The following is an 11,455-nucleotide window of genomic DNA, read 5'->3' on the forward strand; positions in this document are numbered from 1 at the left end:
CAGGATATCTAATTAGATCTAGTTATATACGAGTACATCGCGCCACTTTGCGTATTTAATTATATGTAAAGCAGGTAGATCTAATTTGATATACGTGTAGATCTACGGGATTTTTTCCTGGGTTGTCAAAAACCAATTATAAAGTCAATTATAATTATTATCAGTGTAGTTAAAATTAGATTAGGTAATAAACATTACTCCAAAACATACATTTATTTATTATTATTATTAAACGCAACATTGTTTGTTAAAAAATGATTACTTTATTTCCAACCTCAAACCTATCACATTGCGCTTATTATAGTAATGGAGTCAGGCATCCGTCAAAGGATATGACTCTCTGTTTTTGCTTTTTACATTTTATTCCAACTGCTACCTATATGTTGTTCCAAAAACCGGTCTAAATCTGTAAGAATCTGCCAGAATCTATAAGAACCTGCCAGACTATTTTCACCAAGAAATTCTAAAAAAAAATCCTGGACGAATTTTTGTACTTATTATAAACATCACGGTAAGGTATCAAGAAACTTCAATCTCAAAGCGTTGCAGGTTTTTTAAACTTTAGTATGTTTTTTCAATTTTTATGAGTATCATAATCTCGGTTCCTATACATATATGTGAATTAACTCTGACGAGAGAACATGTGAGAATCTTTGAATAACATGTAACGTAAAATCACGATAAATGACCTATAAAAGAATGAATTATAAGAGACTAATAATTCGTTGACGACTTGATGTCTTCTAATCAATTCTATTAATTCAAAAAAATCAATTTATTAAAAAAATACAATAGTTATAAATTGAACTGGCAGAATCTGACAGAATCTAGCAGACTGTTGAAAGCCGAGTATTTGGCTGGCAGAATCTGACAGGATGTTGGAAGTCGAATATTCGGCTGACAAAATCTGACAAAATCTGGTAGACTGTTGAAAGCCGAATATTTGGCTAGCAGAATCTGACAGCATCTGCCAGATTTTTTCATTTTTTGTCAAATCGTGCAGAATCTACAAGAATCTGCCAGATTTTTTTCACCAGGGTAGTAAAATGGTAACAATAATTATTTGAGAAAGAATAAAAGAGTTGAATAAAAACATGAGTAATAATAAAACCATAGAAATATAAATAAAGAAATAATAATAAGTATTTGACGAAAAATATAAAGGTACATAAAAATTATAGATAATGGTTCAACTACAGTAAATAGAAAAGCAAAAAAATGTAATGCTAAAAATTTAATTAGATACATGAATATTGATATATTGAATATTGATAATTGATAATTGATATTGAAACGGTAAAAATAATATCATAAAGTAAACGGTAATGATGAAAAATTAAATATTATAAAGGAAGTAATATTTTAATTATAATAATAACAAGAATAAAATTTGGATTAGAGATGAAGAAAATAAAGGAAGAAATAAATAATTTCATTAAGGCGACATGAAACCCGATTCTGCCTTATCTCGGGGTGCCGCGCGCTCCATCTATAGGTCCCCAGTGGCATTACTGGAGCCCCATACTTCGATCGGGAAAATGATTATTACCGATCGGTAAAGATAATTAAAAATCTAGGTTTTTTTGTACACTTCGTACATTATTATTATAATAACTGTGCATATGTGAATTTTAAATTAATTTTTTCAATTTGAGTCAACTGAATCGTATGAAATATTTTAACTTGTGCTTTTTGCAGTGTTATTTCATTATTCTTATAATAGTTATTGTTAATTTTAACAAAAAAAACCAATTATAATAATTAAAATAGAATTTACTATTTTCAATTATTTGTTTCAATTATTTACTGAATAATTTTCAAGTTTTTGAAATAATTCTATTCAATAATAATACACAGTATTATTCTTTAATTATTTTTATAATCATTATTGTTAATTTTAACAAAAAAAAAACCAATTATAATAATTAAAATAGAATTTACTATTTTCAATTATTCGTTTCAGTTATTTAATGAATAATTTTCAAGTTTTTGAAATAATTCTATTCAATAATAATGCACAGTATTATTATTTAATTATTCTTATTATGATTATTGTTAATTTTAACAAAAAAAAAACCAATTATAATAATTAAAATAGAATTTACTATTTTCAATTATTTGTTTCAATTATTTACTGAATAATTTTCAAGTTTTTGAAATAATTCTATTCAATAATAATACACAGTATTATTCTTTAATTATTCTTATTATGATTATTGTTAATTTTAACAAAAAAAAAACCAATTATAATAATTAAAATAGAATTTACTATTTTCAATTATTCGTTTCAGTTATTTAATGAATAATTTCCAAGTTTTTGAAATAAATTTATTTCGTATAAAATATTGTAAGGTGAGCTTTTTTCCCTGTTATTATTTAGGTACATCAGCATACGGTAAGTGTCATTGAGTTACCACCTTACATCAAGTCTTGAATTTGTACGTAATTTTTTATCTAATGTAATTATTTGATTTTGTAATTTACTTATTTGTACACTTCTAACATCAATATATGCTGTTAAATCATCTAATTCTTAATTTATTTGTTGCATTTTTTATATTATCATTTTTAATATTATCATGTTGTTTTTAAAAGTGTGCACGATCATTCATTAGTTTTTCTAATAAACAATTTGCATCAACAGTACCAATTAGAACATCAATTTCTTGTTTAATCCATGTTTTTATTGTTTCTTTACTTTTTGATTTTTTTTTTGACGATTTATTCCAGCTTTATATTGTTTATCAAATGCATTCTTCAATCTTGCACTTGCTTCTTCTGTTTTACGTTTAAATACATTTTGTTGCTTATTATGAAGACTTATTATGAAGACCTATTATTTGATTTTAACGTTTACGATCTTGATCTTTTAAGAGCCATAATTCTTTTTCTCTAACTAATTTCAATTGACTAAATTTATATTTTATTTATTAAATTTTTCCATTATTGATCTATTTTTTCTTTATGTTTAATAATTTTACCTTGCTCAACACATTTTATATTCAATTCAGTTATTTTTTTCTAATTAACCTTTTTTTTAATTCTAATTCTTATAGCTTTTTCCTTCGTATGTCAGCTAATTTTGGTGATGCACTATTACTGATGCATTTGAGTTTTTTCTAACAATTTTAATAGTTGTTCTTTTTCACTTTGTAATGATTTAATTTCATTTTCCATATCTTGTAATTCTTTTGATTCTACAAATTGGGATGCATTTATTATTAATCTTGACACAAGTTCTTCTTTAACAGCCAATGCACGATTAATATTTTGTACTTCATTATTTTTTTTTGATTTACAAACTGTATGTTCAGCTTATTTTTCATCAAGATGAATACCTTCAATACTTGAATCTAATGAACCATCATATTCATCATTATTATTATTTGTTGTTATTCTCATTGATGGATCACCCACAAGTAATATTTGATGTATTATTTTAGCATCTTTTTTCTTTTGATAATCATGAAGTTGAAATATTTTATAATGTAATTGTTTTAATTTAATACATAAATCATAATCAATAACATTATCATTAATAATAACTTTAAATACATCAATTATTTTAATTAAACCCTCGTTCATTTTATTTTTAGCTTCTTCAGCAAGTTCAGCTCTTTCATTCATACATATTGTATTAATTAGCACATAATCTTGTCAATTAACTATCACAATGACCAATAAACGCTGATGAATTATTATTACCCAATGATTATATAACATTATCAAGTGCTAATAAAGCTTTATTAATATGAACACTTTCTTTAAATCTTCAACCGGTTGCACCAGTATTTTTACTTCTTTCAAAACTAGCTAAATCAACAAGTTAAAATTTTGATGTCATTGCTGTATTGATACCATTAATTTTTCGTTGATACATTGTTCTTGTTACATTATAACCCTAAAATATATTATAAACATTATCTTGATCGGTTGATTCAAAAAATACATAATCATAAGTAAATGTAAATTCATACCTGACACTTAGATTTGTAGTTGTCCAGGTGTTTAATTTTAGTGATCAACACATCTTTTTAAATAATCAGAATCAACATACTTGTTTTACCAGTTGGTCTATCAGCTGGACCTTCACTATGAGTGAATATATTATCTCCTTGTTTTGATTTCAACCTTATTTCTGCATAAAATTTATTTATATTAATAATTTTATAATAATAATATATTTTTTAATTATAAAGGTTGACATAAATTGATGGAACAATTATTTTACCTTTAATTTATTTTGCAAAACTTACCAACCATTACATTCAGTATGACAAAGTATATTTATATGTTGCAACTTTTTATCAATATCTAAAAAATATAAATATAAAAATTAATGTTTCATTATATATCTAAATAATATAATATACTTATATTATTATGAATATTATTAATCACCATTTTGTTTACATTTTTTAATCTCAAGGCGTTTCCCCATGAGGCCATTGACATTATTTACCAACTTGAAAAGAAAAAACACCCATCAATCAATGTCAAGTGTCACAACTTGAAATAAATAAACACCCACACAGTTGGACACCCTTGATAGTAATTAGTGGCTAATTTTTTTTCAAGTTGGTAGAAAATGCCAGTGAGACTAAAATAGCGTTGTTGCCGCCATTTTCGACGCCAGTGTTAATTACAAGCGCTTCAGAAAAAAAAAAATTTTAATAAAATTAATTATTAAAATATTATTTTAATTATTTGATTAATATTTAAATTATTTTAATTATAATGGGGAAAGTAAGTGAATCCTCACGTGATCCACCTGTTAAAGTAAAAACAATAATACCTCGTCCACGAGGACGTCCACCTAAGCGTGTATCAAAACTTCAAGGTTATTTTTTTTTATTTTATAAAAAAGCGATTAATTTATTATCAATTAATATGATTAATATATTGTTATTATTTTTATTGGTTATATTTTTATTATTGTTTATTAGGAAAAGCACATTCAAGTGCAACATCATTTAAAACTAAACAAGGAAAAAAAACTATGGAAAAAAGTAAGCTTTTTATTTATTAAACCTATTTTATTTATTCTTATTGATATTGCAATATTATAATTCTGTCTGTTTTAATAGCTAAAAAGTCTGATAATAAAAAAACAGAAAAATCAACAATCAAAAATGATGACACCAAAAATGATGATACCAAAAATGATGATACCAAAAATAAACCAAACGATAATTTCTTATGTAAGCAATTAAAATGTTTTCTACTTATTATTATAATTACGTTATTATTATTATTTTTATTGATTTGATTTTAGCAAAAGCACCAAAACAAGATGTGGCACAAAAAGCAGTAGTTCATGCTACATCTCTTGTTAACATGGCATCATCACAACAAAAGCTGGATCCATCAGCACTATCAAATTGGGAACAAGCTTTATTTTTATCACCACCACCACCACCACCACTACCATCAACACCACCACTACCATCACCAATAACACCAGAAAATCAACAAATAACACAACCAAAACAAAGTTTATCAACACCATCAGAATCACAATTTCGATTCCCATCCCAATTCCAACCACAATTACAATTACAAGCACAATTGCAATAACAACAAGCACAATTACAACAACAAGCACAATTACTACAACAAGCACAATTACAACAACAAGCACAATTACAACAACAAGCACAATTACAACAAGGGCAATTACAACAACAAGCACAATTTCAACCACAATTACAATATCAACCACAGTTACAGTTCCTACCACAACGAATCCAATCAGCACCAGAAATAATTTCAACATCAGCACATAACCACTATCGTGATTTTGAAAGTTATGGTTCAACAGTAGCACATCAGCCAACAATATATCAGCCTCAACAAAAAAAATATCAGCCATCATCAAATCAATTAAATAAATATCAGCGTCAAAGATATGAATCATACAATTATCAGCAAGCTGAATATGCTCCAGCTAAATATTCACAGAATAAAAATAAATCAAAAAATCATCCATATAATTCTGAAATTGAACATGTTAAACAAGAATGGAAAAAATTCATTGAGTTTCAAGTTTTTTCTAAAAAAGCTCAATCCATCACAGCAGCAAAAAAATACTATACATTGCCATGGTTCACACAGATATTTTATTCTGGTAATTAATTATTCTGAGTAAGTTGACAAATAAAAATTATACACTATGAATGATAATATACTTATATTTATAATTTATAATGACAATATTATCATCATAATAATTTAACATTTAATTTGATTGCATTTCGAAATAATAATAATAATAATAATAATCATCATACTGATTTGACACTTGATTTGATATAATTTGAAAATAATTCAAATTTATTCATTATTTATATTAAAATTTTTTCAATTATTTTATGCTCTGTGAAAATATTGTAAGGTGAATACTTGGTCTTCTTTTTTCTAAAAAAGATAAAGAAGATAAAAAATTATTAATTGAAGTACCAAAATAAAATGGTGCTGCTGAAGAAGTAAAAAAAAAAAAAAGGAAAAGTTAATACAAGTGCACCACGAATACAAATAATTACTTAAATTATATTTTTAGTTTTTTTTATTCTTAGCAAAATGTTGTCAACAAAAAAAAAAAAAAAAAAAAAAAAACGACATTTCAATAAAAAAAAAGTTGTATGAAGATATTGTTGCATTTCAAAATAATTATAATAATCATCATACTGATTTGACATTTGATTTGATATAATTTAAATATTATTTAAATATTATTTATTATTAATATTAAAATTTTTTCAATTATTTTTTGCTCTATGAAAGTATTGTAAGGTAAATACTTGGTCTTCTTTTTTCTAAAAAAGATAAAGAAGATAAAAAATTACGAATTGAAGTACCAAAATAAAATGATGCTGCTGAAAAAGTAAGAAAAAAAAAGGAAAAGTTAATACAAGTGCACCACGAATACAAATAATTACTTAAATTATATTTTTAGTTTTTTTTATTCTTAGCAACATATTGTCAACGAAAAACAAAAAAAAAAAAAAAACGACATTTCAATTAAAAAAAAGTTGTATGAAGATATTGTTAGAAATCAACAGTTGAAATAAATTCTAAAATATCATTTACTTTTTATTTTTTTATTTACCTAAAGACAAATCGCTGGTTTTCTTCGTTAATTATTATTTTTATTTTACGATTAATTAAAAATTATAGTAAAAACATTTTGAAACATAGAAAAAAACAATTTAAAACTATTTTAAACTTTTCTTAATTGAATTTAATTTACAATTGTTTTTGTAAATTAAGAATAATAATCAATAAAGAAAACCAGCGATTTGTAATTTAATACCAAGTGATTCTTCTTTGTTCATGGCTTCCATGAATTTACCTATTTACTTCATTTAAATTTTTAGCAACACGTGTACCAATATCGAAATTTTTAAACATTGTTGATGATGAATGATTGTCCTGTTTTAACAGTGTTGTTCTTTCTTTAACTGTAACTAAAAGAATAACATGAACTACAAGCTTCTTCTGTAGGCAGTTAAATTTTTTCTGTAGCTGTTAGACCAACAATATAATTATCACCAAATTTGCACACTTTCACTAATAATGAATTAATATTTAGTTGAATGGAACCAAATAGATCATCTGATACTTGTATATCAGCTACACCACCATCCAATGTTGCTGTTGCTAAGAAATTGATGTAGCTTACCATTGAATTTTTTTAGTGAGATTAATTCCTTAGCTACTGCTTTTCCTTGTTTATTTAATTTATTAAAATGAATAACAATTTTTATGGTTTTCAGCAGGTATTGTATTCTTATTTTTTGCTCTATCACACACCGAGCAATATTTGTTTCGTACAGAAAGAAACAATACTTTTTTCGTATTTGTGCCAACAATAACAGCTAAACCTGATAGAGCATCATACCTTCCATTTTTATAAGATCTCTTTGACCACGATCCATCAACTTCCACTGCTACACAAGGAATTCCTTCAGGAGTAACATTACCATTTTTCAATGCCAATTCAATTTCTTCTGCTATTGCTGCTTTCATGCTTGCAGCAAATACTTGATGAACTAGGTCATTAATTCTAATCATACGAATTTTCTCATAAGTTTTATGAGACAAAGTTTTAATATTTAAACTTGCTAAAAACTCATGCATAGTATTATACCCTATACCGGAAGTCAAAGTTCCTAAAACCGCACTATCATTGAGTGGAATTTTATTTTTCTGGTCTATTGGATCAGTCCAAACATCCCCAGTGTGCCCACAATTCAAACACTCTACGTAAAGTCGAGAATTTAAACCAGTATCGTAGTACTTATATATGTGCATATCTCTAAACGCACTTGGACACCAATCGTTATGGTGATCAAACTGTTCATGCAAGTTTAAGAATAAATGATTTATGTCAATTATTTTTCGATCTGGAATGAATACATCAGACATTTTCTTTTCATCATAACTTTCATCGCTAATATTATTATTATTATTATTATTATTATTATTATTATTATTATTATTACTAAAATTATTAGTATCGTCATCCTCAGTCAGTAAATTATTCATTTCTGGAATTAAACAATTATCCTTAGGTATTATTAAATCATCAGTAATCTTTTGCTCAGTTAAATCTGTTTCATTGATCGTTACTGAATTATTTTCAGGAACAATGAGCTTGTTAATAGTTTCAAAAGTATTACTTTGAATTGCAGTCAAGTTATCATGAGCAGAGTGATCAACTGAATCACTTACATTAATTTTTGAATCAAAACTAATCATACTGTCTTGTTTTATAATATTATCATTATAAACAGACTGGTCAATACTCTCAGTTTCGAGAATGGTTTCCAAAAAATTCGATTTACTATTTAAATCATTTTTTTGGGGACACGTACAAATTTCTGTACAAAAGCAATGTTCTTCAGAATAACTCTGGAATGGTGTTAAGGGTGTATATTCATCCTCACTAATGTTTGAGTTTTTCGTTTCTTGATGATTCCTTTCAGATTCGAAAGGGAATATTTCATCAATACAATTCTCATTCATGATTTCGTTTTCGAAATCTATATTTGTAATATTAACATCTTTCATATGTGAAAGATCGTTATGCAATTTAGAAAAATCTTGAAATTTACCTACCTTACCTTGACCTAGATCTACTTTTGAAGCACTTCCATCTACTGAATTATCTCGAGATGACCGCGGAAAGATCAATTTACCGTCATCATGCATTGAAAGTCGTCTTAAAAAAATTACCAAAAATTGCTGATCAAGTCAATTTTAACACTCGATTTGTAAATAACGTCATTACGCACCAACTTTATTACTTTTACGCGAAATAACTAACATAAAGCAATAGTAAATCCGCATCATATCATGCGGCTCAAACTAGCTGCAAAAGATAGTCACCGGAGTAAGCAAAAAGCTATTAACCCAGATGACAAATCATTTCCAGTAACTTACTAGTATACAATAACATTGATTTGAAATCGACTATGGTAGTGTTTACTATAAGGTTAGTGGAAAATAACTGAAAAACTTTTCTCGTAGTGCGAAAAAATACCAAGGAAAAGCAGTGGCTATAAAAAAGATGGAGCTCATCTTTTCCTTGTCTACAGCATTTCCTTGGTATATATATTTCATAAAAAATAAATTACATAAGATTTAATTGTTGAATAAATAAAAATGTCCAAGAAAAAGCAGTAAATAAGGAAAAGATGAAGCTAAGAAATTGATATTGCTCGCCATTTAATTTTTTTGGCTGCTTTAATTCCTTAGCTATATCTTTTCCTTAGCTACTGCTTGTCCTTGGTATTTTTATTTATTTTATATATGAAATACATGTAATTTTCTTTTAGTGGTATTGTTGTTATTTAGTAGAGACAATAAAAATACAAAAATTCTAAAATGAAAATATGAGTAAATATAGATGAACACATAATTCAATTTTGTCTTGAAATTTAAACAAAAAACATTAAATAATTATTATTTATAAATGAAGTAGAATTTTATCATGCCTATTATAATCTACATATTTATTACTATATATTACAATTTTTTTATTTCAAATATTTATCGATTTAAATGTTTAAATAAATTTTACAAATAGAATTTAGTATCTTTTTTTCTAGTTGTCAACTGGTTTGAACCATCAAATCAAGCGTTAAATAAAATAAGCATAATAAACTTTTGTCTTGATGATAAACAATAACGGTTTAAACAATTAGAAAAAAAAAGTAAACACAAAGAATTTTTTTTTTATAATTTAAGACACTAGATAAATTATGCTTTTATTTATATGTAATTATATTATTATTTTTATTAGAAAAAATTTGTTTTTCTATTGTTTATTGAATACGAGTGTTGGTGTGTCTGTAATGGGTTTTGCTAACTCTGGTCGCTACCTCTGATGGTTAGTTTCAGCTACATGCCATATTTAGAGAATTTCCAGACTTGTAAAGAATATATTTATTTACAATACAATAATTTTTTATTGTTTATAGATAAATAGGACTTTTGTTGTAAACGAACGTATTTTTTACAAGTCTTGAAATACCCTCAATTTACTATTGCTTCATGCTAGGGATTTTAGTGTTCAGTCAATCTGGGTTAGGGAGTTCCCCACTTTTCCGCCAATACATATATAAATGAAACAATGGTCAAATAAATAAACATTAACTAATTAATAAATAAATAAAAAATATATGAATGAACACTTCAATAGGTAAATAAATAAATTAATAAACCGTTAAATAAATTAATGGATGGATAAATAAATACCCGAATAATACAGTAAATATACAGATTAAAAAATTAATTAATTAATTAATGGATTAATAAATCAATGTATAAATAAATAGGAATGTAAATAAATATATGGATAAATGAATGAAAAGATAAGTGGATAAATAAATAAATAAAAACAATGAATGGATAAAAAGATATGAAAATTTTATGACAGCAACATCAAAACACGATTATAAAACCATTATACATACCTTTTTGTCCATTTACGATTTCTAGTGTGTTTAATTTTTTTGTTTTTTTGTGCACCCATTATTATTACAAAATATTGACAGCTAAAAAATTATAAATTAACAATAAATTGCTGTTGTCTCAAGAAGAAGAGATGGACAATGTAAGATCAGCTGTTATATCAGTGTGAGCGCTGTTTCGAGGCGCAATCCAAAATGTCACTAGAGCCCCGCAAACGTAACTAGTTTTAACTAGAAGAAATGGCTACCCCAATAGCAATTTTATATTAACCGTGGCAAGTTCAAAGAAATAATTATTGTTTTTTTTTTATTCGAATGATATAGTTATTATCTAACAAATTTTAACAATGGACAACAGTTCTCATTATTTTTGTTTATTTGTTGTGACAATCATTTGAAGACTCAAATAATACATATACGCAATTTATAACTTTCCGGGCAAACGCCTTGACCTCTAGACCACAGGGCATCTTATTTTT

The 11,455-nt window shown here is 25.8% G+C and overlaps 1 pseudogene; it reads right to left on the reverse strand.

Moving 5' to 3' along the window:
• Nucleotides 1–2,410: 2,410 nt before the first annotated feature.
• LOC122853822 lies at nucleotides 2,411–3,880 on the reverse strand (annotated as a pseudogene).
• Between the last annotated feature and the right edge of the window lie 7,575 nt (nucleotides 3,881–11,455).

Source organism: Aphidius gifuensis, linkage group LG4 (genome assembly GCF_014905175.1).
Source record: "Aphidius gifuensis isolate YNYX2018 linkage group LG4, ASM1490517v1, whole genome shotgun sequence".
NCBI classification, from domain to species: Eukaryota; Metazoa; Arthropoda; class Insecta; order Hymenoptera; family Braconidae; genus Aphidius; species Aphidius gifuensis.